We start from the raw sequence: 25,787 nt of genomic DNA on the forward strand, positions 1-25,787 counted from the left end.
CAACTGAATGGCTCCAAATCCTGCTGATTGGAAAAAAAACAAATTGAGGTTTCTTAATTTGAAATTTGATAATTAGTATAAACGAACACAATTTAACGTTTAGTGTGTTGTGTGTATTGGTGTATTGATCGATTCCAATTTACTCTTTACCGAACATATAAAAATTGTTACCCAGAGGGCATATATTTCACTCAAGCAACTTTACTCCAATCGTCGTTTTCTAAATACCAAAATGAATTTTACTTACTAATTTACTGTCTCATTTTAATTTGGCAAGCTTTATACAGGGTGGTTTCTAATTGAATGTCAATAATTAAGGGGCCGATATTTGAGTCCATTTTTAGAAGAAAACTTTACATGAAGATATATCCTAAACATCTCAACTTTTGAAATACAGGGTGGCAAAGCTTTCAAAAATAAAATATATTTTTTTTAGTTTCTGTAACACCACTTTAGATATGTTAATGAAATTTGGCACACATGTAATTCTTATCAAGAAGCATTTTTTAAAGTACGCCAGTGGCGGGCGTGCGGGTTCTCACCTGACTATTTTGGCAGGCATTGATGGTGTGCCACGGATTTCTCTTAAAATAAAAATCATTTCTACAGAAGTTTAATTTCCTCATTTAAACCCATAGTAGATACAAAAAAAAGTTTCTTACAAAAGTTTCCTGGTTCTCCTGAAGGTTTAAAATATTATATTATATTGTTGATACACATTATATTATTATATTGTTGATACACAAAAGTGACCGCCTCGACATCAACTTTCTTATTTTAAATGGAACACCTTGTATATTTTAGCATTTTTGGTATCCTTGGTTAAAATAAATGTCACTTTCTTAAAAAATTCGTATTCGAATTTTGCATAGTTTAGGCAGTAATTGAGGTTATGTTTTTTTTTCAAAATTTAACCACAGAATAAGGAGATGATGCACTACTCAATAAGTTGGACAGATGCGCCTCAGCTTATACAGGGTGTCCCAAATAGGTGATGCCGTTTTGGCGAATTCAGTTAACACAATCTCAAGATTTTCAAATGGAATTTAAAGCTGCCGACATTAGGTCACTTGTTGGCAATATTAGGTATTTTTTAAATAAGAGTTTATTAATACGCTTCAATGAAAGCGCAATCCAAGAGAAGAGTGTTGTAAAATTCCTGGGTGTTTAGGTAGACTCGAGACTCCTGGTTCGAACAGGTGGACCACATTCTCAAAAAACGATCTATTGACTGCTTTGTCATATGGTGGCTCCGCCATCAGGTTTTTTCCCCTTGTTAAAAATGACTATTTTCCCCATGTCTATTCCTGTCTCAACTACGCAGGTTTGTTGGGGGGGTTCCCCACGTGCGGAGCAAGTCTTTAGGATGCAGAAACGCATTTTACGGACTAAACTGTTTAAGCCGTGGAATTTTTCATGTCAAGACCTATTTCCACAACACTCTTTACTGACACTTCTCAGTAGGTACATACTAAGTTGTACCACGTATGTAAAAAGTAATTCTAATTTTTATATGCTCTCAAGAAACTCAGATATTCCGTACAATTTAAGACCGAATCTTAACATAAAAATACCTACATATCGACTATCTTTTACATCAAATAGTCCCTTTGTTTAGACTGTAAAAATATATAATAAACTGCTTATCGAACTGAAGGAGAGAGCTAGTCAAACAAAATTCAAATGCACTCCTAAAAACAAATTGCTACGTCTCGCCTATTACAATATTAAGGATTTTCTTTCTTGTGATAACTTTTAATACGAATTCGTTGTTTGTTATTCTTTATATATTTGTTATTTATGTAACATTATTACTTATTATTATTATTAAATAATTAATTATACTAAGATAATTTTATATTTTTACATTCGTATTATACTGACAATATCCAACACTGTCAACTCAAGTCTTATAGAAATAAAGCGATCTTTATCTTTATCTCTCGATAGGTGAAATTCCAAACGTTCGCCACTGGTGTATTCTAAAAAAATTGCTGTACACTAAACAACACCATTATAATATATAGTTAAATATTATATTGTTATATTATATGAGTGCTAAATTCCATTAAAATATAGTGGCATTACAGATATTAAAAAAATACATTTCATTTTTAAAAACTTTAACACCCTGTATCTCAAAAGTTAAGACCTTTAGGACATATGTTCTTAAGACATTTTCTTTTAAAATAAATTACACCAGAAAAAAATGACAACGAAATCGGCAATTTCGTGTTTGGGTATCTTCGGAAGTGAAGGGATTTTTTTAGTTGTCTTAATGGTGTTATTAACCTTTAACTATGCACGTTCCAGTATCTTTTCTTTCTTTCTTAAAAATTACTTAAAAAAAAACTGAAAATTGGGATGAATCGGGTAAGTTTTCTCAGCTCTTCTGACGGGTCAAGTCCTATCCTGAGTTGTGACGTACGCCCGCGACTGACGCACGAATTTTCCACGTGAGCGTGACGTAAGAGAGCTGGGATTCTCGCAGGAAGTGGGTATCTGCGATAGATGTTTACCGCGACATTCATAATCACAAAAACAGCTGATTGCCTTGCGCCGGTGCGCTTACGTAGAATTATATCTTAAACAAATATGTACGCATATTTAATTATCCTAAAGAGTTGGTATTCATCCTACGCGTACCAATTAGTAATGAAAAGTGAACGTCACGTATTTACCTACGTGATTTAGCAACTATGTTTTTGAATCTACGGGGTGAAATAAAACTAACGTTAAAATGAGAGCGTTACTATTGATTATTATAGTATACACAGTTCAAAAAAAAATTCTATGTAACAAAATAAAAATATTCGGCCATAATAACTTAGGTACCCTTGTGACAAATGAAATTCGTGATTAATATGGCGTTTGTCAAACAAGGGCCGCTTACTCTTAGATAGTTTTGAATAGTTAATAATAAATAATAATAATAAAGGCTTTTATTGGTCCAAAAAAATACAGATTAAATTTATATTATCTAATGAGCTAGGCGAGCTTCAGTTCAACCAGAAAAGGTCAATAAATCAGTTCCTAATAGTTGACTTATAAACTAGTCGCCAAGAATAACAATAAATTATGTGCAATTTATAAACTTATATATAACATATATGTCTTATAAGGGTCCCTGGATTAACATTGAGATGGAACAAATAAATACTGATTTAAAGAACAGTATGCGAATATTATTTAGTAATTTTACTTTTTACTAATCTTAGAAATATTACGGCGACTATAAGTTGTAAGGGTACGACGAAGTCGTAAGTAAATCTGTGTTGGGCGGATAAAATACCCAGTTGTAGAATTTAAACATCAAGAACAGTTTTGGGAAATGTTTGCGCTGGAATTGTTGGGAATTACTTAACCCATTTTCCTACCAGAAAGAATAAATAACCAATATTGGCTATAAGAAGTGACATAGTTAATTAGGTTGGCTAGTGCATGACGGAGCGCCTGCTCATTTTAGTGTTGCAGAAAGAAAATATTAAAATAGTTTTTATCTTTTTCTTATAGGGGCATCTTAAAAGTCTGGTACTTTGAAAAATTTTGAAGATATTTTATATGTGTTTTCGTCAGAATCTATTTCGCACTATTTTACTGTCTTTTATTGTGATTATGTTAGTCAAACCTTACGTCGGACTATTTTGAATATTCACATGAAACAGTTCGTTAAGTGCAACGAAAAGTTGAAATACGAATTTCTCGAAAACAGCGACTCGAGGCGAAATTTAAAGAAAGAAAGGTGTAGAAAGTGATATCTTTATTAAAAATCTCCATACACTATGGCGTAAGAAAGTTAGGACGTATTTTAGGAGTTATTTTAAAAAATCAAAAATAAAATTGTAACTTTGACACCCTGTATCTCGGTTAATATCAACTTTTGGACTAAGATAAGTTCCGTTAAATCATAATATTCTTACCTAAAGAATCTCTATTTTGTCATGTACCACCCTGTATATACGCACTAGCAATCCTTTTTGGCGGCAATTCCCAGGAGCGTTTCCTTATTTATTGGTACTTAGTTTCGCATTCGTAATAAGCGTCATTGCTTCTTCAGCAGAGTATGGTCGAAAATCAGTTTTATTCTTAGGACTAGAAGCTATGGCCTTTTAACATCTACTACATTTCTATTGCCTGTTTGGATTAGGCTAGACTGCGCTGTAAATAATATTGATTTTGGCGAATAACTTGATTTTTTGTCTTTGTTGTCTCACTTGCGAACTTTTTAAGGGATTTTTTTATAGTTGGCTTGCAAATATATTCCTGTAGCCAGCAGTATTGCTTTCAAAAGTTTTCTCACTTCCTTCCACTTGTTTTCCAACGGCGTGAAAAATTTGTCAAAAATAAAGAAATATTTTTAAATCTGTAAAATACACACCAATCTAGCGTGCGGGAAGCGTCACTTTACCACGTCAGTTTTGTTTCCAACGAATCGGAGCCACTTCGGACATTTCCGGGATTTTATGGCACGGGTTTGGCAGCAATCGTCCGAATTGACAAACGTCAATGGTAGCCATGCCCCTCGTATGACTGATTTCCATATTGATGAAAGGTAAAGACCTGAGTCTCGGTTAAGATTGTTTGGTTGCTCATAGATTTATATAGATTTTCGGATTTTTCGTTGGTAGAATAAAATTTGATGTTCGGTTTCGTGATTGTGATGGTAACTGCTGATGAGTTTAGTTGTCGTAGTCTTAAACCTCTTTCATGTTCTTTGAGCCTAGTTGACATTTTTCGTCCGGTTTCTCCAATGTATTCTTTGCCGTATATGCATGAAATGCTGTAAACTCCTGGCATTTCAAATTGAACTTTGTCTTTGACGGATCGAACAAGGCTTATGGAGAGAACATCAAGCGCAAAATCAGAAAGTTAGAAGATCGCCGACTGAAACTCGCAAGTTTACTCTGTACACTGACCTATTTGTTATGTTGTAGAGATCATAACGTCATCCCCAATTTTCTTAAAATATCCCATCATTTCAAAACCTCCGCTTATTAAATTCATCGACAATCTAGTTTTACTTTAGCTTTACTTCGAGAAAGCATTCATCACACCCGTAAGAAAATAGACCTAATCACCTTCTGTCTCTACATCTTGAAATTGCTATCATCTTGTCTGCATCCGAGTTCAATACCCTTTCAAAAATGATTCATGAAAAAGCTTTAAATCTCCGTTTATCTTCTACCCAGAATGACATTCAAAAAAACAACGCCAACACTAAGGAAATCATCAAACTCTTCTCAACTACGACACACTGTGATAAATGTATCATCGCACTAACCTTCGGAAACGGAAAAATCAGTTCTTTCAAAAGGTTCCAACTTGGTCCTTGCCCCACGTATTACACCAAAAGAGGAAATCACTGCAAATGTCGAGTCTATCCTGAAAAAACTACCTTTTCAAACAACTAATGAAATTTAATTTGAAACCGCAAATATCCCTAAAAAATCAAAACCCCCTAAATCTAACATTGCAAAGCCTGGACTCATTGCCCTAAAATCTCTAAAATCTAATCCAGACATCGTAATCCTAGAAACAGATAAAGGAAATGCTACGGTGATCATGAACACAAATGAATATCCGGAAAAGTTTCAAGATATTCATAGAGATGGATCATATCGTCCATTTAAAAAAGATCCTACGTCATCATCGAACGCAACCTTAAATCTATCATTAAGGCTTCTTCTCTATCAGACTCCGTGAAAAAATCTGTCACCTCTCATGACTCTAAAATTCCTTGTCTCTATGGATTCCCAAATATTCAGAAACCAATATTCCCTTCGACCTATTGTCAGCACCATTGGTTCTCCAACATATTCTCTAACAAAATATCTAGCTTCCTTATTAAAACCCTTTACAGGGAAAACTGACAGTTTCATACTTAATTCCTTGAGATACACAAGATATTCTTCGATGTTTCGATGTACTTTTCGAAAATCTGGAATGGAACCTTCTCACCTTAATTGAAAAATGCTTGTCTGGACCATATTTTTCTTAGAACGGTCAAATTTTTGAACAAACCTTGGGAAGAGCTATGGAAGAGCTCCACTATCACCAGTCATCGCAAATATATATAAGCAAGTATAAGCGGTTGACACCTTCCATCTAAAAACAGAATTATGGAAACGCTACGTCCATGATACTTTTGTTTTTGGCCTCAAGGTCAACATGTCAGCATATTTTCTTAGACATTTAAACTCTATACACTTTAACATATGTTTTGAAATATAAACTAATAACAACCTCCCATTCTTATCAATAGAAAATCAGACCTAACATTGGGTCAATGTGTTTACAAAAAACATACGCACACAGACCGATACCTTAATACATTGTCACATCACCATCCGGCCCAAAAATCATCGGTTATCAACTCTCTTTTTTACAGAACCGTAAAACTATCTCAGCCCGAGTTATTAAACCCAGAATTAAAACAACTTGCTCTGCTCTTCTGTCTAATAATTTCCGCTTTAAAGCGTTCCATCTCAAAATACACTACACCACAACCTTCCAATAGCAATGAAACCGAAAGCAATCCCAAACTTGCCACTGTTCACTTATATTCAAAACATCTCTGACCACACATCAAAAGTTCTAAAGAAATATAACGTCAAAACCAGATTTACCACTTCCGTCAAAGACCAAATTCCATTTGAGATGCCAGGAGTTTACAGCATTTCATGCATATGCGGCAAAAAATACATTGGAGAGACGGGACGAAAAATATCAAATTTTATTCGATAAAACAAAAATTCTTGCATGTAATCAATTCTTCTACCCACGAAAAATCCGAGAGTCTATAGAAATTTATAAGCAACCTAACAATCTTAACCGCAACTCAGGTCTCTACCTGTCACCAATATGGGAATCAGTTATCAGATACGTTGTTTATGCCCGTCAGTTAGCTCCGCTCCCCTCAAACAATATAAAAGCAGGTACAAAATAAGAGCCAGTTTCAGTCAAGCTCTGAAGAAGCCAACTGGATGATTTGCGAAAGGTTAGCTAGTTCGAATCAACAAAAACCGACGCAGGAGGAATCCAGAAGCATTTTAAAAAGTACAAATAGAAAATTTGTAATACCAAAATCCTTGATATCACTAACACTTAAGCATTTTTACCTACCGGAAGAAAAGTCAGACATGATCACATAAAAGATCTAATAAATTCCTATCGCTGTTAGGACACAGGACGGCCAAATTTCAAGCTGTAATGACAAGAATATAGCACAAACCGAGGGACAACCGACGCATACTTGATTCAAGCAAATGTGTTGTATTGCCTGGTTCTCATTCATGGGTAATTAGTTCAGTTTTAAATATTTCTGATTTCTAATATGCTCATCCTAAACCCTGCGCGACGCCATCGCCGGGTCTTTGGGAATGCGGTCGCCGCGGTGTGGTAAATAGTAATAAAAACCACAACGCTATGAATCACTGACTGTTCCTTTGACTAAACTCGACTTTTAACCAACACAGGACGAACATTTCGGTCTAGACGGATCGACCGTGTGGGCGCTAACGAAAACCAAACTAAAACAGTTCAACAATCCTATATTAACCTGTGATATAAATTTATGTTTTGTTTACTTGATTCGACATGAATAAGCTAAGGAACAAAGACACTTCGATACTTCCAAAGTATCGAATATTTTTGGTATGGATGTTATTCGCATTAGCTAAAATCGACCATTGCCCGAAAAAAAAAAGAGTGGAAATATACCCACAAATCGGCACAAAGTTGCGACACGCCCTCCATTTTCAAATCCCATTTAAGCCCAGAAATAAACTTACTTAATTAATATATCCAGGGAAATACAAACCAATAATTATACTGTTCTTGGATTTTAAGTTGGCTGATACATAAGATTATACAAGGTGTCGCGAAATTAGACGTCAATATTTTAACCACGTTTTCTGTGACCAAAAATAAGGACAAAACAACTAACTAACTAGGCTCCAAAACATCTTATTTTTAATATACGGGGTATTAAATTTGAAACGGTGATGGCCATTTTTTGTAAATATTTTCGAAACACGTAAATATTTTTAAATAAAATTAGGAACAGTTACTAAACTTTTTAGGCTCTATTTAACGAACTAAAACTTAGTATTGGATTGTCTTCAGGGGTGGGTAACATATGTTAAAAACTAAGACGTTTTAGACCCTAGCTTATATGAACTTTATCCTTGTTTTGGGTCACAGAATGCGGTTTTAAAATATATATATATATATATATATATATATATATATATATATATATATATATATATATATATATATATATATGGGGTTTGTTACAGCTCGCGCCGTTTTCCCTCTCTCAACCAGACTCTCCATTCATCTTTGTCATTCCATTCTCCGTCTTCCAACCCCCTTTCCTCCATGGCTTCATCTATTTCATCCCTCCACGATCTTCTGGGTCTTCCTCTCTTTCTACGTCCCATAGGGCTCCACTCTGTGATTTTCTTTATCCACCGTCTATCGTCACTTCGTCTGACATGACCATACCATTTAAGCTGTTTTTCTGCTATTGTAGTTAATAAGTCTTTTTCTACATTCATTTGCCTCTTGATTTCTGCGTTACGTATTCTATCCATGCGTGTTCGTTGGCAACACCTTCTCCAATATTCCATTTCTACGGCGGTTACTTTAGATTTGTTCTTTTTGTTCAATAGCCAGGTTTCTGCTCCGTATGTAATTATACTTTCTACTATTGTCTTAAATATTGTTGTTTTTGTTTTCTTTGTTAATTTCTTGTTCCATATAATGGAGTTCAGTTGTTTTATACATGTTCTACCCTGACCTAGTCTAGATTTGATTTCTTCTTCTGTTGATCCATCTTTTGTTATTATACACCCTAAGTATTTAAATTTGTCTGTTGCTTTTACGGTTGTGTTTTCATCTATTTCCAAATCTTCGATTTCCCCTTCTTTTGTTGTTAGATATTCTGTCTTTTCGAAGTTTATTTCCAAACCTACCTTCTCATATTCCTCTTTCAGCTTTCTGAGCATGTAACTCAAGTCGTCTTCATCCTGGGCTATGACCACCTGGTCGTCGGCAAAGCTTAGGGTGTATAAGTGGTCGTCGCGTACTGGGACTCCCATACCTTGACATTTTCTTTTCCATTGTGTTAGCGTCCTCTCAAGATAGATTTTAAACAACGTTGTTGATGTAGGGCATCCTTGTAGTAGGCCCTTTGATGTTGTGAATCGATTTGTGTACCTATTACCTATTTTAACCGACAACTCGTTGTTCTTGTACATTGTATCTACGGCTTTTATTAGTTCTCTTTCTATCCCAATATCTTCCATTGCTTTCCAAAGTTGTTGTCTGGGTATAAGCTTTTCTTATATCTATGAATGCTAAATGGATGTCTCTGTTTTTAGCTTTTTTCTTTTCGATAGTCTGCCTTACCGTATATATCTGATCAACGCATGACTTCCCTGCCGTGAAACCGGCTTGATCTTCACCTATTTTCCCTATTATCTGGTCTTCTATTTTGTTTTTGATTATCTTTCCATATAGTCTTCCCATGCTTGATATAATGCTAATTCCTCTGTAGTTGGTACACTTCCTACGATCCCCCTTCTTGAAAATAGAGCTTATATATGCCGTATTCCACTCCCTTGGTAACGTTTCTCCATTTATTGCTCTTTCAAACATGTTTTTTAATATTCTGAATAATTTGTCCGACCCATACTTAATAAGTTCATTCACTATCCCCCCTGGCCCTGGTGATTTTTTGTTTTTTAATTCTTTAATGGCTTTTATTATTTCTTTTTCTTCTATTGTTACATGCTTTAGATTGTTGTTAGGTTGTATTTGGTATGTTAGTTGTTGCCAGAATTGTGGTCGTGTCTCCGTTAGTAGTTGTTGATAATAATTTTCCCATTCGGTTTCTTTGATAAACTGTATATTGACTTTCTCTTTGGTATTTGATCTGACAGATCTTATTGTTCTCCATGATTCCGAGCATCTTGTACCTCCTGTATACTGTTGTATGTTTTGGCAGAGTCTATCCCATTTTTCATTTTTTTCTTTACTAATTAGTTTTTTTGTTTCTCTGTTTTTGTCCTTATATTTCTGTAGGTCTTCTCCCGAATTTGTACAGAGCCATTTTTGGTGTAAGCGCTTTTTTTCCTGAATAGCTGCAATAGCTTCCTCACTAAGTTCTTCTGGATATTTTTTGTTCTTTCCGTCTTCCTCTCCTAATGCTTCATAAGCTGCCTCTTTAATGCTCTTCTTCACGTGTTCGTAAGTGTCTGTTAAATTATTAAAATTGAACTCTATTAGTTTTTCATCAAGTCTACGTCTGTACAAATCTCTTATTGTTTCTTCCTCTAGGAGGTGAATTTTAAATCTTTTCTCTTTTATTTCCTTGTTGTTTTGGTTGTCTTTTTGTTGTTCTTGTTTTGCTGTCTCTTCTTTGTTTTTCTTTGCTACTCCATACCAAGGAAAGTGCATGTACGCAACTACCAGTCGATGATCGGTTCCGCACTCAGCGCTTCTTATAACTCTTACATCCTGTATCTTAATTGTTGTAGTTATCCTAACAACTATGTAATCTATTATGGATCTTAGATTCCTAGTTTCTTGTATCCAGGTGTATTTGTGGATGTCTTTATGTTTATAGAAGCCGTTGGTAATTTTTAAGTCGTTTAATTCGCAAATTTCAATCAATCTTTCACCATTGTCATTAATTGTGTCCTCCCCGAATTGGCCTACTGTTTTGTTATGTGCTTTATTTCCCGTCCTTCCGTTAAAGTCCCCAGCTATTATTATTTCTTGTTTAGTTTTCACTTTTTCAATTCCTTCCTTTAGAGTTTCAAAGAATGAAATTTTTTCTGTAGCGGGGCTGTCGTTTGTTGGTCCATATACTCCTAATAAAACTATTGATCTGCCGCACATTTTCAGGTGTACTGTGATTATATATTCATTAATGGGTTCCCATGATGTAATGGTTTTCTTCCATTTCTTGTTGATAAGTACCGAAACCCCAGCTTTAGCTCTGTTTTCTTTATTAATACCGCTCCACATGTGTAGGTGCCCATCTATGTCTTCTGTGCAATGTCCTTTCTTTTTTGTTTCGCTCATTACCAGTATGTCTATTTGTCCTTTGTTAAATTCCTCTCTGACTTCTGTTTCTTTTGTTCGCCAACCCTGTATGTTCCAGGTGGCACATACTAGTTTCCTGTTTTTACTGTTTTTTGTTTTGGTTTGGTTGAGATGTAAGCTTGGGTTTGCTGTTTGACCAAAAGCAGAATTGCCCCCCCGTATCCTATGGGGCTCCCTTCATCGAAGGTGTGGATTTCCACCCGGGGACCATTTTTCCGTTTCTGTATTTTCATTCTGCCTTTTGTCCTAGCTTTTCCCATTTGCTAAGTCCTAACGCCACAACCCTCCTCCTTTATCCGGGCTTGGGACCGGCAATGGCAGTGATGGGCTACTCGATCCACCCATCACTACCACAGGCGGAGTTGGTTTTAAAATATTCACGTCTAATTTAGGGACGTATAGGAACAATATCTGGAATTAAAAGTAAAAACTCTAAAATTGTTTATTCAATGCGATACTATTTTAACATATTTTATTTTTGATATTGTGTCACTTTTATATTCTGTAATTTTCAGAGAGAAAAGATCGCTGAATTAGTAGCCAACACCAACAAACCTATAAACAAAAAAGCTCCATCACTGTGTATATTTCCTGATATGACTAAAGCATTCGACACAGTCAACCACGAACAACGTTTAGTTTTGGTTAGCTACTTAAATAATCGGCTCTACACTTTTAATATCTATATTATCAGGCATTTCAAGTTAAACATCAAAGGACGGGTTGTGGGAGTTATTCATAGTCCAGTAAACTGAAAAGAACTTAAGTTAATCACTAAACAGGACTTAAAACTGTAATGAGTTGATTTGATAGTATGTTGTTCACTGTAAACTGTCAGAAAACATTTTTCTTGGCCTTTACATCATATCCCAGACACATCCCTACATATAATTCATTGACATTTTCTTTTAACAATATAATATCTAGGTATATATCTGGAAAGTCACCTAAAGTGCGGTGTTCAGATCGCATATGTTTGGAAATAGATTTGAGCACATAGCCATATTCAAGTTTTTGTCTTCAATCTAAAACGAGGCACAATTAAAACTGCTCTATCATGCATTTGTTGAAACCCATATTAGATATAATACCTGGGGAGATGCATCTATAATCTAAGGGGTCAATTAAAAAAAATTAAAAACTGGATCTTAAAAGTAATTTACAAGAAAACAGTGCTCTTCCCAACACAAGGATTACATGATTTGGCAAAAGTTCTCGATCCGCGTCAAATATTCTGCCATTTTCTGTTAATACATCAACCTAAAAATAAACATGCTCTTGAAAAAATCGGAAATTTCTTAATGTCAAATTTGAGTACCAACATTGAAGGGCACAATTTAACGTTCAGTGAAACGGCACGTATCCCTAGTGTCCTGCTTGACCCCAATTTACTCTTTGCGAACATATAAAAACTCTTACCCAAAAAGCATATATCTCACTTAAGCAACGTTACTCCAGTCGTCTTTTTCTAAGTACCAAAATGAAAGTTACATTCTAAGAGGCATTAGTACCCACTCATTTTAATTATGCAAGCTTTATCTACGACTGACTTCGGCACTCGGAGTAATATTGTAATCAAAAGATGCAGAATAGTTACTGTGATTTGGTATTTAACGTAAGAAAGTCTTAGGACTTATTATTTCGGCCGGATTGTCCCTTGATATCTGCGTTTCATTTTTTTTATATCTTGGTGGAACTTTTCACCTTGCTCCTCACTCACGGCACCAATATTTTCGGGAAAGTAGTGTAAAAAGTATAGTTTTATACTCTTGTTGCATACCATTTCCCTAAAATTCTGTTTCATGTTTTCTACAATATATTTGTAATTTGAATATTTGTTTTTTCCTAGAAAACCTTTTATAAGATCAGTAAATGAAACCCAGATTCGATGATGGCAGTCACCTTATTTAAAGACTTACAAAAATTCCTTCCTTCCTTCCTGAGAGCGTAGGTATTTAAAACACGTTTATCGTAATTATCGTACTTTATCGTACTGCTTTAACAGTTCTAATTTTACATGCAATGATGGTCAGAGCATTTTTTATAGCTCAATAAGACTTTCTTGAAGACTATTTTTTACTCAGGGTGTTAAATTAACTCTTTTTGGCCAGTTCTTGTTCACTCAATGATGCTGTCTATTTCTACTGTCCCACTCACACAAAAACAGGGGTACTTCGCTTGCCCTGACTGCTGACCTAGTAGAAGTCCCACAATTTTTAAGTCACCACAAATTATAAAGAATGAGCAACCGGTGCAGAAGCAAGAACATGTCTGTTGGACAAAATAAGAGCTTTAAGGCTTCTTTTGGCTGAGTCAATAAAAAGACTCCAGTTCTCCAGTTTCTTTATTACATTATTAATATTGGTGCAATAAATAAGTGAACCACTGAAATATGAGATTTTAACGTCTTGCGCTGGTAAATTTTTATTTCGAAGTCTAGACATAAAACTTCGGGAAGATCCTTAGGTAAATCTAAGTCTCTCACATTAAGTGCTGATTGTGAAAATGAATGTGGCTGCTCTCCATATATCACCAACATTACTAAGGGTATAGAGATTTAACGGTTGGGAAAAAAACGGAAAATTTGGAAAAAAACACGGGTTTTTTCCGTTTTTTTCCCAAACGGAAAAAACCCGTGTTTTTTTCCAAATTTTCCGTTTTTTTCCCAAACCTCGGAAAAACTGGTAAAAACCGGAAAATTTGATTTTTTTTTTAAATTAAATGCCAGACAGTTAAACGAGATAATATATTATGATATAAATCTATATTGCTTAGTATAAGTTGCTTCAATAAAAAAAAACAAAAATTGAGATGTCTACTTTATTTCAAAATAATAAAAAAAAAATATAATAAGAACTCTTTGGTTAACAAAACATAAACTCTAGAATACATAATAAACAAAAAAATGTAAACAAAAAAACAAGAACGGAAAACGCAAAATGCAAGTAAAAAAACGTCATTTCTGCAAAGCCAGGACACTTAAAGGGGTTTCATCGTCAAGGTCCGAGTCTTCGGAGAAAGAATCTGGTTCTGATTCCGCAGCATCGCCGTCCTGGATATTCCCAATTAATTCGATATCCATTTCAGCTCCCTGCAAAAGCGGAACTGGCCTAGAATCGTAGGCAAATTTGTCATTTTCTTCTAAATTTAAGGTAGACTGAATTGCAACAAGTTTTTGTACCTTATCTTGTGTCAGTCTATTTATTTTTTTAGTATGAATAACACCATGCAAAGACCAGTTTCTTTCTGACGAAGCGGACGATGGAGGTCGATTTAAAATTCTGGAAGCAATTGGCATAATGCGAGGTACACAACCCCTGCCACCATATAACTGGATGGGTACTGCTCGCAGATTCCCATAGAGAATTCCCACTAAAAAATCCCTTTTCAGTTCTGAAGTGGGCTAAATTTGCCATTACTTCTCCTGTATTCACCGGTAAACAAGTTGTCAGTGTTGTTACACTGCACTTATTTTTTAAAATATGTTCGAAAATAATCGTATTGAATAATATTTAACAAGTAAACCCCCCTGGATATTAAAATGCTTTTGGATTTGATTTCCAACAAAAATTCAATTTTTTACAAATTTTGCGTTTTTTCCAATTTTTCCGGGAAAACCCCCGGTTTTTTTCCGACAACCAATTTTTCCGGAAATTTTGAATCACTATAAGGGTATCTTCGTCTATTTCAGGTTCAGAAAAACTGGTGGTATCTTCTTCTAAATTAGCTGGATTCTTAGGTATTGTGATATCTGGGCCATGTGGCACTGGTCGAATTTCACATTTGTTTTTAAAATTCTTAGTATTATATCCACGAACATTGAAAATGCAGAAATAGCAGTCATTTTGGTGATTTGATGGCTCTCTCCATATCATATTATATTAAGATATGTACCTACCAGTGGCGTAGCAATTTCAATTTTTTAGAATGTTATGTAATTAAAACAATATATATATATATATATATATATATATATATATATATATATATATATATATATATATATATATATATATATATATATATATATATATATATATATATATATATATATATATATATATATATATATATATATATATATATATATATATATATATATATATATATATATATATATATATATATATATATATATATATATATATATATATATATATATATATATATATATATATATGTGATGACACTATATTCCGGGATATCATCCGTTCGCTCGTTGAACTCCGACTGGAATCCTGCATCCGACTGGAATCCTGCAAATCTTGCATCCGACTGGAATCCTGCAGACGTTTCGCCAAAATCTCACTTGGCATCTTCAATGCTCGCGCTCCGAAAACACTTCGAACACTCTGCAGGATTCCAGTCGGATGCAAGATTTGCAGGATTCCAGTCGGATGCAGGATTCCAGTCGGAGTTCAACGAGCGAACGGATGATATCCCGGAATATAGTGTCATCACATTTTTCCATCCGTGAATCAATACGTGAGAATATCATACACCTTTACGGGAAGGAGATCTTTACAGCCACCAAGTGTTACGTCTGCAGGATTCCAGTCGGATGCAAGATTTGCAGGATTCCAGTCGGATGCAGGATTCCAGTCGGAGTTCAACGAGCGAACGGATGATATCCCGGAATATAGTGTCATCACATTTTTCCATCCGTGAATCAATACGTGAGAATATATATATATATATATATATATATATATATATATATATATATATATATATATATATATATATATATATATATATAACAAGAACAAGAAAAAAACATTATTTTTCTATTAGTTAACTTGAACTTGACAAATATGAAAAATACCAAATCTCAAAATCTTTGTTGACCTATGATTATTAAAGTCGTGCTACATCATACTGCCGTAAAAGGCTGCTCCGGCAATCCGGATTAACCTTCGTATTTCGTTCGCATTTATTTGAAAGTTTTTCCGTAAGCGCGGCGTCTGATTGACGTCGCACCGCGACAAACGCCGCCGCCCCCGACGAAATCCCTTTTTCACGCGTCACTTGCGACTCGACGGTAGATATTAAACGATAAATGCGCGAATTACGTCAATTGATTGATTTCGACTTGTCGGAAAGTTATTTTTTCCAAGACCCGTAGGTGTCGATGTAATAATATAACATACAGGACGTAACGTTGGTATACAGTGTGTCCCACTTATCAACTGTACTGCCGTCATAAGTCAAAAATCCGTAACCAACAAACATGAAATATTTGACTTTATTTGACCTTAAAATTTAAGGAATGTTTCTAATGGAAAAATAAACTAAACTCCGGTAAATAAGACTTCTTATCATTAAAACTGGGACTTATCCGACACGGTTATAAACAATTTTGTAGAATTTGCTTAGCCAAAACAGCGTTACGGGGCTCTAGTTTGGCATACAAAGTTACGGTGATTTTGCATAGTAAGCTGATGCCATTTGATTGATTGTTGATGATTGTTATTTTGGTCCTGTCTGAAGTGAGATAATTAATAATAATGAAAAAAAAATGCGATTGTTTGGTAAATGATTAACAGGTAAGTAAATGATTATTATAACTAACTATAAGCGGCAAAGTTCACTTTGTCGATCGCTGCGCGACAAAATGAACTCCTCAAAAAAGTGCCACTTTGTGCTTGCCATTTGCGCTCGGTTGTAGAAAAATAAAGTGGCTAGGCTCTCAAAAAATGCGTGGGAAAAAGATGGTACAACTTTGCACTTATATCAGTATCAGTGAAGAAAATAAAACATTGGCAAGTCAAACTCTTTTAAAATCACCTGACACCCAAAAAGAAATTGATTTAAATTTTCAAATGCAATCATCAAATTTGAAATTACTGTATCTCCAAGTATTTTTCACACAACAATAGTTATAAAAAATATATAATACATGAAATATTTATTGTACATGGAAAATGTAGACCAAAACCTACCAACTATATCAGTGCAAGCGAATTTACAAATTTACAGATTAATCATGTATCAAACGAGTCCGACCAAATTCAGGTATAAATTTTTCAAAAATTAATTTTGGTTCGTTGATAATTTTAGACAAGTCTTTTTATAGATATTCAAGAAAATAGTGAATATTCAGCAAGCTAGTGAAAACGAATTAGGAGTTGATCAAAATACTGCACATATTGAGGAGGTGCCCTTTGAAGGTAAGTTACACTTGATTAATACTTACCCATAAAAATAATAGAACACCTTCAAATAAACAATACTTATTTTAGAACATTTCACAAAGAAAGGAAATCCAAAAAAAGAAGAAAGTTTACTACATTAGACAAGCAAGAAAAAATGGAAGAAAAAAAAAGGAGTTCTAGCACCAAGCGAAAACGAATAGTGCAGATTTAAATGAACAAGCAAAAATTGGTGAATATAGAAGACAAGAAATAAGCTGATTCATAGAAGAAATTTTATAATCAATTATACTCAAGGTTTTTTTGTGACTAGATCATTTATGAAGTCCTAAATAAAACAGAAATGGGCAGAATCTCTGCCGAAGGAGATAAACGTGGTAGACATGTGGTCCATAATAAAATTAGTAGAAATGAAGTAAATAAACATATTGATTCTTACCAACATACGAAGAACTTGAGATTATTCAAACATTTAACGAACACTCCAATAATCATTCCAAAGGAAATTTGGATGAAAACTGTCTTGTATGTAACAAATGGTTTCGGCACATTCACAAAGCTACCAGAGCAAGACAAATTTACAGAGAATTTTCAAAAAATTAGATAAAACTGGAAAATTTGGTAGTGTCGGCCGATCTTCAAAAAGTGATCATGCTGCCTAGAATTGATTGCTTTAAGAGTGCTTAAAAGTTGCTTTAAGATCTTATATGCATTTTATATAAATTCTTCTTAAAAAACCGAGATAAAAAATATTGTTTGACTTGAAAACTGCGCAGGACAAAATGAAAACTGAGCCCTGTTTACATTCCTAATTTATATAATAACTTCATATGAAATCAGTGATCAATATCACTACTACCATCAAATAGTCATCAAATAGTATGATGCACCCATTTTTTTTATTTTTCTGATGCTATTAAAAATGCTAGTAATGAGAAATCAGAAGTAACGGAAATGAATTACAATGACTTCTTTTAATAACCAAATTGTTCTTATTATTATATAAAATAATCAAACCCTAACCTAGACTGTTGCCGCACGGTACGGAGTGGTTCAGATAAAGGCGAAGAAAGGCAATTTCTAAAGGTAAGAAATTTAATTCTATCCCGATTTGCAAATTTAACTATTTTTTGTATTCTAGTATCGACGCTCATTGGATGATGAATTCATAGAATTGAATTTTTTGTGCAAAAGGAAAGACATTTTGGACAAATTTGTTACGCTGATATCAACATCCACGATAGCATACTGGGAAAATATACATGGTGTGAATAATTAATAGTTCATTTTTATCAAAAACAAAATTCTTTGAAATTAAATTGAAATTAAAAACGGCTTGCGTTGTTCACGTTTATAACCTTAGTCAGAAGAATACATTTTTTGTATTAATTGAAATTAAAGACTTTAGAGTTACAAACAAGTTAGTTGTTCAAAATTTGAAAACTAGAAGTAACATCACCTGCCTAAAATGACTTACCGCTTAGTAAATTAGTCTCAATTCACCCTTATATAGTATCTAAGAACACGGTAAATAACACATACTCGGTTATTGCTTAGTAAGATAGGGATTCACGTGCACTTGTACTAAGCAAAAACCTCAACACAAAATATATGAAATAGTGACATTTTTAGTATGGTTATAGTATATTATGCAACAAGTGCGATAAACGACATTTGACTCACGAGTTTATATGACAAGAGCGGAGCGCAGCTGTCAACGAAGACTTTGGAAATATTGAAAAATATTGTGCTGTGTCGTGAAAATACGGTGGAAGCATATAAACTGTATTGGTGCAGATCTATCCCGAACGAAGACAACCCAATAAAAGAATATTTGGTCTGCTTAAAACCAACCTAATTAATTCTGGATCTTTTCGCAAAGGTTGGTCAAAAACATACAACTAACCGTATCGGCAAATGAGTGAAATTAAGGTTTTGGCGACAGTTTTACTTAAAAAAAAAATACGCTCTCTTTATTGTGTTACAATTTTACTTACCTTTAGAATCACCAAATTGAAAAAAATGGCCTCCAAATTATTCATTGTGCATATGCGAAACTAAATAAAAATAAAATTGGTTAATACAAATACCTGCCAAATTTTCAACATCGGCAAAACCATATTTAACGGAAGCAACCCAACCAATATACCCGTACAAGATTGATATACCTGAAAATGCAGTTCTGCTACAAACGTATGTGGGCAACAGTGGTTCAACAGTAAGTTCAACTTGAAATTCTGGAAAACCAATATAGATTCAACTCAGGGAGACTATTATACCCCGCGATCTAAATCAAGTGTCCCTCACTGGTAACTAGTAGAGTTAGAGATACAAAGTTGGATTAAACCCTATAAATTCAAGTTGGTAATAACTTGCGTCCCGGGGACAACAACAACGAAGAGTACAATTTTGTCATTAGTATTTGCAAAATATTAACAAAGATCTTTATAGGAAAATTGTCTGGTCCAACGAAGCTTATATTAGCAGTGTCGACATTTTAAACAGTCAAAATAATCATCATAATAAACATGACGTATATCCTCTAGAGCGACAAGGCAGATTCGGATTTTGTTTTAACAATATAAAATTTGTATATACGATGGTAGCCTCACAGCAAATAGATATCTGACAATGTTGGAGAATATCTTACCAGAAACAATATATTTTTTTCCAATTCAGATGCTTCATCTGTATTTTTATGACACAGCATGTAATATTTTTCAACGTTTCCAACATCTTGACAGCCATTATATTTGAAACAAATGAATTAACAAATCAAATGCATTAATAAAATTGCAGAAGCAATATCAGTAGGTTTTGTAACATTGATAATTCGATAGCATTTTTTTGTTTCAGTCAAGAGTCAACTCTTGACAATAATAAATTAGAACAAAAATTGCACCTTAACATTTAAGTAAGGGCAACAGTGTGGGGGTTTTTGAACATTTACGGAAATACATAATTAAAAAAATAAAAGAGGTTTTCCTACGCTCATCAATCGTGCTATAAGTGATGCGTTTTATAATGTTACTAGACAGTCAAATATCCGACAAGCCCGCGAAAATCACTTATTTATCTATGTATATATATATATATATATATATATATATATATATATATATATATATATATATATATATATATATATATATATATATATATATATATATATATATATATATATATATATATATATATATATATATATATATATATAATTAATTAATCATTATAATAAATATAAAATTAAAATTAAGTTTAATAACTAATTAGTTCTTGCAGACTAATTTCATTAACTATGTATTAAATTTTGTTTTTATCTGACAAAACACTTACTCGCTAGACTACCTGTTTTAAACAGTCGGTCGATTGCCAACCCCTCGAGAACTTCCAAATAAAACCAAAATTACCGAAACGCTGCCGCTAATAATGCTTTTGTTATTAGGTCTTATGTCAAGAATCCCTCCAAGATTTTCTTATCTAATTACATTCTATTCACACTAACATACGTTTTACCATCGAATTAGCAACTAGATATTCTTATTCTTGGATATCTTTATTAATAGGAAATCAGACCCAACAATAGGTCATTCTGTTTACAGATAACCTACGCACACAGAACGATACCTTAATGCATTGTCACATCACCATAAGGCTCAAAAGTCATCAGTTTAACTCTCTCACAATTAAAACACCTTCCACCTGCTCTAATAATTTCCACATTAAGGATCTTAACCCTTCCATCACAATATACACTTTACCACAACCATCCCAGTGAGTCTGAAAGCAACCCCACACTCGCGACTGTGGTTCTTCCTTACATTCAAAACATTACTGACCACATATCAAAAGTTCTTAAGAAATATACCGTTAGATCCGAATTTACCAAATGCCCAAAAATCTTTTAGCATCTTCGATCCCTCAAAAACAAAATTCCGTTTGAGTTATCAGCATACGCGGCAAATAACTCATTGGATAAACAAGAGCAAGAATATCAATTAAGCTACAAGAAAATCAAAAAGTAGTTGTCTAATACAATCATCAAATCTTATTCGATAAAACTAAAATGTAATGTAATCAATTCCTCTACCAACGACAAATCCGAGAATCTATATAAATCTATAAGCAACCAATTCTACCAAACAAAAACCAAACAACCAAAACAATCTTAACGCGACTGGGGTTTTTACCGTTCACCAATATGGGAATCAGTCATAAGAGTCAATGTTTTATTTATTTATTTGTCAACCTATATAGTCTGTGAATAGTGAATAACAACAAGTTACACCTCGATTATAAAAAAAGACCGCACAAGCTTCAAGCGTGTGTGGCACAATCCTGTATTTATATAGAAATAGAAATAAACAAAAACAAAAATTTTAAAAAATATAATAACTAACTACAAATCTAAGGCAGCTAAGAAAAAAAGGTAGAGGCGGGCTGATGGTTTAGTTTGTTATTAATATGTGATTGAAAAGCAAGAGATTTGTCAAATATTACTCCTGAATTCTTAGATTCGGTAAGGAAGGTGTCTCAAAACTCCCTGTTATGTTATTTGCAATGTCTTCATTATGATTGAATGGAAGAACGCAGGACAAATACACTATTCAAGTCAAAACTTAAGTTTGCTAGACAATGTATTAAGTCTTCCGCAGAAAAGGAAATGTAAATTTGGGCATATTGTTGCATCACTTTATATTTGATACACTCATTCAAATTTGCTACACAAAAACTGAACAATAAAGGTCCCAAAATTGAACCTAGGCCCACCGCAGTAATGATTGGGGCATAGTTAGATTTTTCTAAATTAGCCAAGCTGAGAAACCGAAATCATGAAGTTTTGCCAACAACATAGCTCGTTTAGCTCCGCCTTCCTCAAACAATATATCAGCAGGTACAGAGCAGAATGCCAGTCAGTTTTAGTTAAGCTTTGAAGAAACCAGGTCCTGTGGACTCGATACAAAAACAACTTTCGCAAAATGAATGTCACCAGCACGTTCTATAATAATATTCTTATATAATATATCCTTTATTTGTCAAAAAAAATCATGAATTACACCACAAATCAGATTTTGACAAAAAGTAATCACTCTCGATTATCAGAGACTCAAACGCTTTACTCAAATCAAGTATAGCCACAAGTACCATTTCCCTGTTCCTGATTGTACTCGACTAGTGCTAAAGTGTTTTCTAAAAACTCAGCAATTTGCTTTTTTCCAGATAGATGGGCATTTTTCGTCAAAAATGCAGGACTTGTCCGACCGCATTTGAAGTAATGCCCGTGATTATTTCTTCAAGATAGGTTTAATTAATTAGATGACAGTTTAATACTTTGTCCCTTCCCACATTACCGTTGAAAAATTTAATAGGTGGGCGGATAGGTATAGTCTGTCTCAATCTACATCGTGCTACCTTTTGCCGCAATTATGGTAGTTACCTGCCGATGGGAGGTAAGGACTCTCAAAGGTTTTGGTAATAATGTTTTTTTTTGTTTATTTAGGTAAATAAATAAAATAAATAAAAATAAATAAAATAAATCCATAAATAAAATTGAGATTAATTATAATACGATTTATGTTGTTTTGTATAGAAATGTAATTAGTCCTTAATTTTTATAATGTGGTGTACTGAATTTTTCCAGCTCGTTTGGCATGTTAGTAATTACATTTTTAATCAAATTTATAATACTGAGACTTAAAATACGGGGAACATTTTCTGCTCTGACCTTTGATTTTACTTGGTTCCACAAAAAATGCTCAACCTGTTCAGCCAAATTATCGCACATTTACTGTTTTTTAATTACATATGAATTTCAAAACTCAACTTCCAAAAGTTGAGCTTTTTTGTAACCGAATGCAAAGTAAATATCATTTTCTAACAAATATTCCTGGATTTCAGTTTTTGAACTTGATGATGCTGGTGCCTGTGGTAGCTTGCGTTATCTATTACAGTAACACTGTTATTAAGAATATGAAACCAATTTGCAAAAAGTTTGGCGCTTGTACCCTCATGTATCCTTAATATGCAGTTTGGGAGAAATCTGTCTTCTAACCCAGCGTGTATTATGGTGATGCGTTTTCCTTTATTTGAAGGTGCTTTCGTCGGACAGTTTTGAGTGAAATCAACCCATCCTTTGGATACAGTGTCCTGTGTATCGAACCATGTTTCATCAAGGTAGTCTACCTTTTAATTTCTTAATACTACTACTTGCCTTTTGTCTATTTTGCGATACTTAAATCCCATTTTACAAATAATTCTATGGAGGGCTTCACGATTTATATTTATATTGGTCTCATCTGTTTCTAGTTTCTTTTTCAGTTTATCCAAGGTAGAAACAACTTCGTTTTGACAACGACAATATATTTTCTGTCTTATTAGGTCTTGATCACTATTGTCTATATGATGAGTTTATTCATTTTCTTCAATTCTCCACTTCTTCTCCACACCTTCTTGTTGAATAAGTCTTATCTGATTAAAGTTTCATACATATTTGTCACAACCTGTTTTGCACCACGTTGACAAATGATTTCAAAATAACGCACAGTAAAAACAATTATTCATTTATTATATTTATTTATTATTAAAAAGAAATATACCTATAACAATAGATCGTTAAAGTTTTATTGGGGATGGTCCGTCGAAAGCCAACACGAAGCAGATTAGGACAGACATTTTGTTGTCAGTCTGATAAAAAAAAATTGGATATCTGTGCACCTTTGGAGCTCTTCTGCAATGTCGAAACGATTTTCATTTTTAGATATATTTAGTTTGCCAGAATTCTTGTCCTTTTTTTGTGAAACTGTATTATAATAAGTTATTTTTTCCCTAGCTATTGCATATTTAGTATAATTCCTTAGTTGTTAATAGTATGTGAGATAAGATAATAAAAATTTAATATTTTCAGTAATCCATGGAGCAAAGGGTTTAGCAGTTAATGTTTTGTTCTTTATAAATACATACAGTAAGAGCTTCGCTAATCCGAACTCCACTATTCCGGATTCTCCAGTAATCCGGACAAAATTTAAATATTACTTATTTACATTGTGTATTTCATAATCCGGATCATGTGATGTCTAGGTGAATCCCCTAATTATTATAAAGCTGCAAAAGACGAGGTTTTCTTATAGGTTAAAAAACATTATAGAAAACCATTGATTTGCATTATTTTCGTTGTCCTCCTTATTTTAGTTGTCGTCCTATGTAGGTAGGTGTAAGAACTGCGTGTGGGTGTTCTTTTTCTTTTATTTTTTAGGTGTTAATAAATGTTCACATTTTTTGTGTTAATAAATGCTACAACAATCTGTACTTGGTGAATTTTTATAGCTTTTAAAAAGATTCTAAATATCCAGATGTTTCACTAATCCGGATTGCCTCGGTTTTTATTAATCCGGATTAGCAAAGCTCTACTGTTTTTGTATAATGTTTCCATTATAAGGTTGTTAAAAAATTCTACCTTGCTATCGATGTTCTATAAGTGTACGATAGGCGAAAAGTGTAAATACGAAATTTGTAGCTTTCGACAAATTTTACGATACTGTTTAAATCAAATTGTCGTTTTTCATTTACGGTCAATAATTCACCCAGTAGGTATACGTACCGTTAAGCAAAACAATAGTTTTCAACCCCCAGCCCGCACCAAAAACGCACGATACAATTACAGTAGGCCGGGGGAGTGTGACGCGATGACTGGGCCCGTTAACGTGCTCCTCTCGCCCCCGTTCTCCTGCTACTCCCGAAAAGACTTTTTCAGCAAACCAGCGCGGCGCGAGACGGCCGTTGCTAAGGCCAAAGTCTGCTCCTTACGTCGCGACGCTCCGAGCAACGACTCACGTCCCGGGCTTGACGTCATGCCAGCGTGCGGTTCGGCGTGCAGGCCGTAAGTCGGAACGTGACGCATCGTCGACGAACGTCCAGACATGTGCTCGAAGTAGTTGACTTTGCATTTCGATTTCGGCGGTGCCGATGTGCAACTGCGTAGCTCGGGTCGGTATTTGGGACACGCTGGTAAAAACGGCTGACGTGTGGTTTTTCGTCGGGATTTTTAATGCCGCTGCTCGCCTGGTGTTATTCCACGGAAAAATTGCGGGTAAGTCTTAGACAAACTTTTTCGTGGATCGAGGTGCATCTTACGTCCGCGTGTCACGAACCACGTCAAAGTTTTTAGTTGAGTATCGTGTTTGGCAACGTCGCGAAATTCTTTCGCCGAGGGTCGTCCAAATTTTCGCTATTTAATTTTAATATTCTACTCATTGCTGGTATTTTTGTGAAATTATGGTTAAAGCACAACCGGTGTTTTCTGGTGCATCTTGACACCTTTTAGATATTTTGAATAAAGTTTCCACAATGTTTGGACTATGTCGTTTAAAGAAATTTGCAACTGTTTCCCCAGAACCGAAATGTTGATTCTTTGTGTTTGTCACATGTCCTCAATAAAAGCGTATTGGATAAGTGGCTATACCGAGAAACATTGTTTATCGTAAGTGGGCGTGACGAAATAAAAACACCAGTGTTTCGTTTCTC

General features: G+C 34.1%; 1 protein-coding gene across 7 annotated transcripts in view; it reads right to left on the reverse strand.

Annotated features, from left to right (window-relative positions):
• The window catches only part of LOC132704165 (ubiquitin-like-conjugating enzyme ATG10), a 169,787-nt gene that overhangs the window by 14,182 nt on the left and 129,818 nt on the right, over nt 1-25,787 (reverse strand). Inside the window, exons 1-2 of one of the 7 annotated variants that reach the window (XM_060673996.1) lie at nt 4,379-5,898; nt 3,921-4,309 (exon numbers count right to left, since the gene is read on the reverse strand). The exons of 3 other annotated variants lie outside the window; for them this stretch is intronic. The gene's annotated coding sequence lies outside the window, so the exon portion shown is untranslated. Of the gene's footprint in view, nt 1-3,920; nt 5,899-24,864; nt 24,982-25,787 lie in introns of those variants that run through there. 3 more of the 7 variants (XM_060673995.1, XM_060673992.1, XM_060673993.1) reach the window with 3 other exon arrangements.

The sequence above is a fragment of the Cylas formicarius genome, unplaced genomic scaffold (assembly GCF_029955315.1).
Source record: "Cylas formicarius isolate icCylForm1 unplaced genomic scaffold, icCylForm1.1 PGA_scaffold_6__28_contigs__length_40554024, whole genome shotgun sequence".
Classification (NCBI taxonomy): domain Eukaryota; kingdom Metazoa; phylum Arthropoda; class Insecta; order Coleoptera; family Brentidae; genus Cylas; species Cylas formicarius.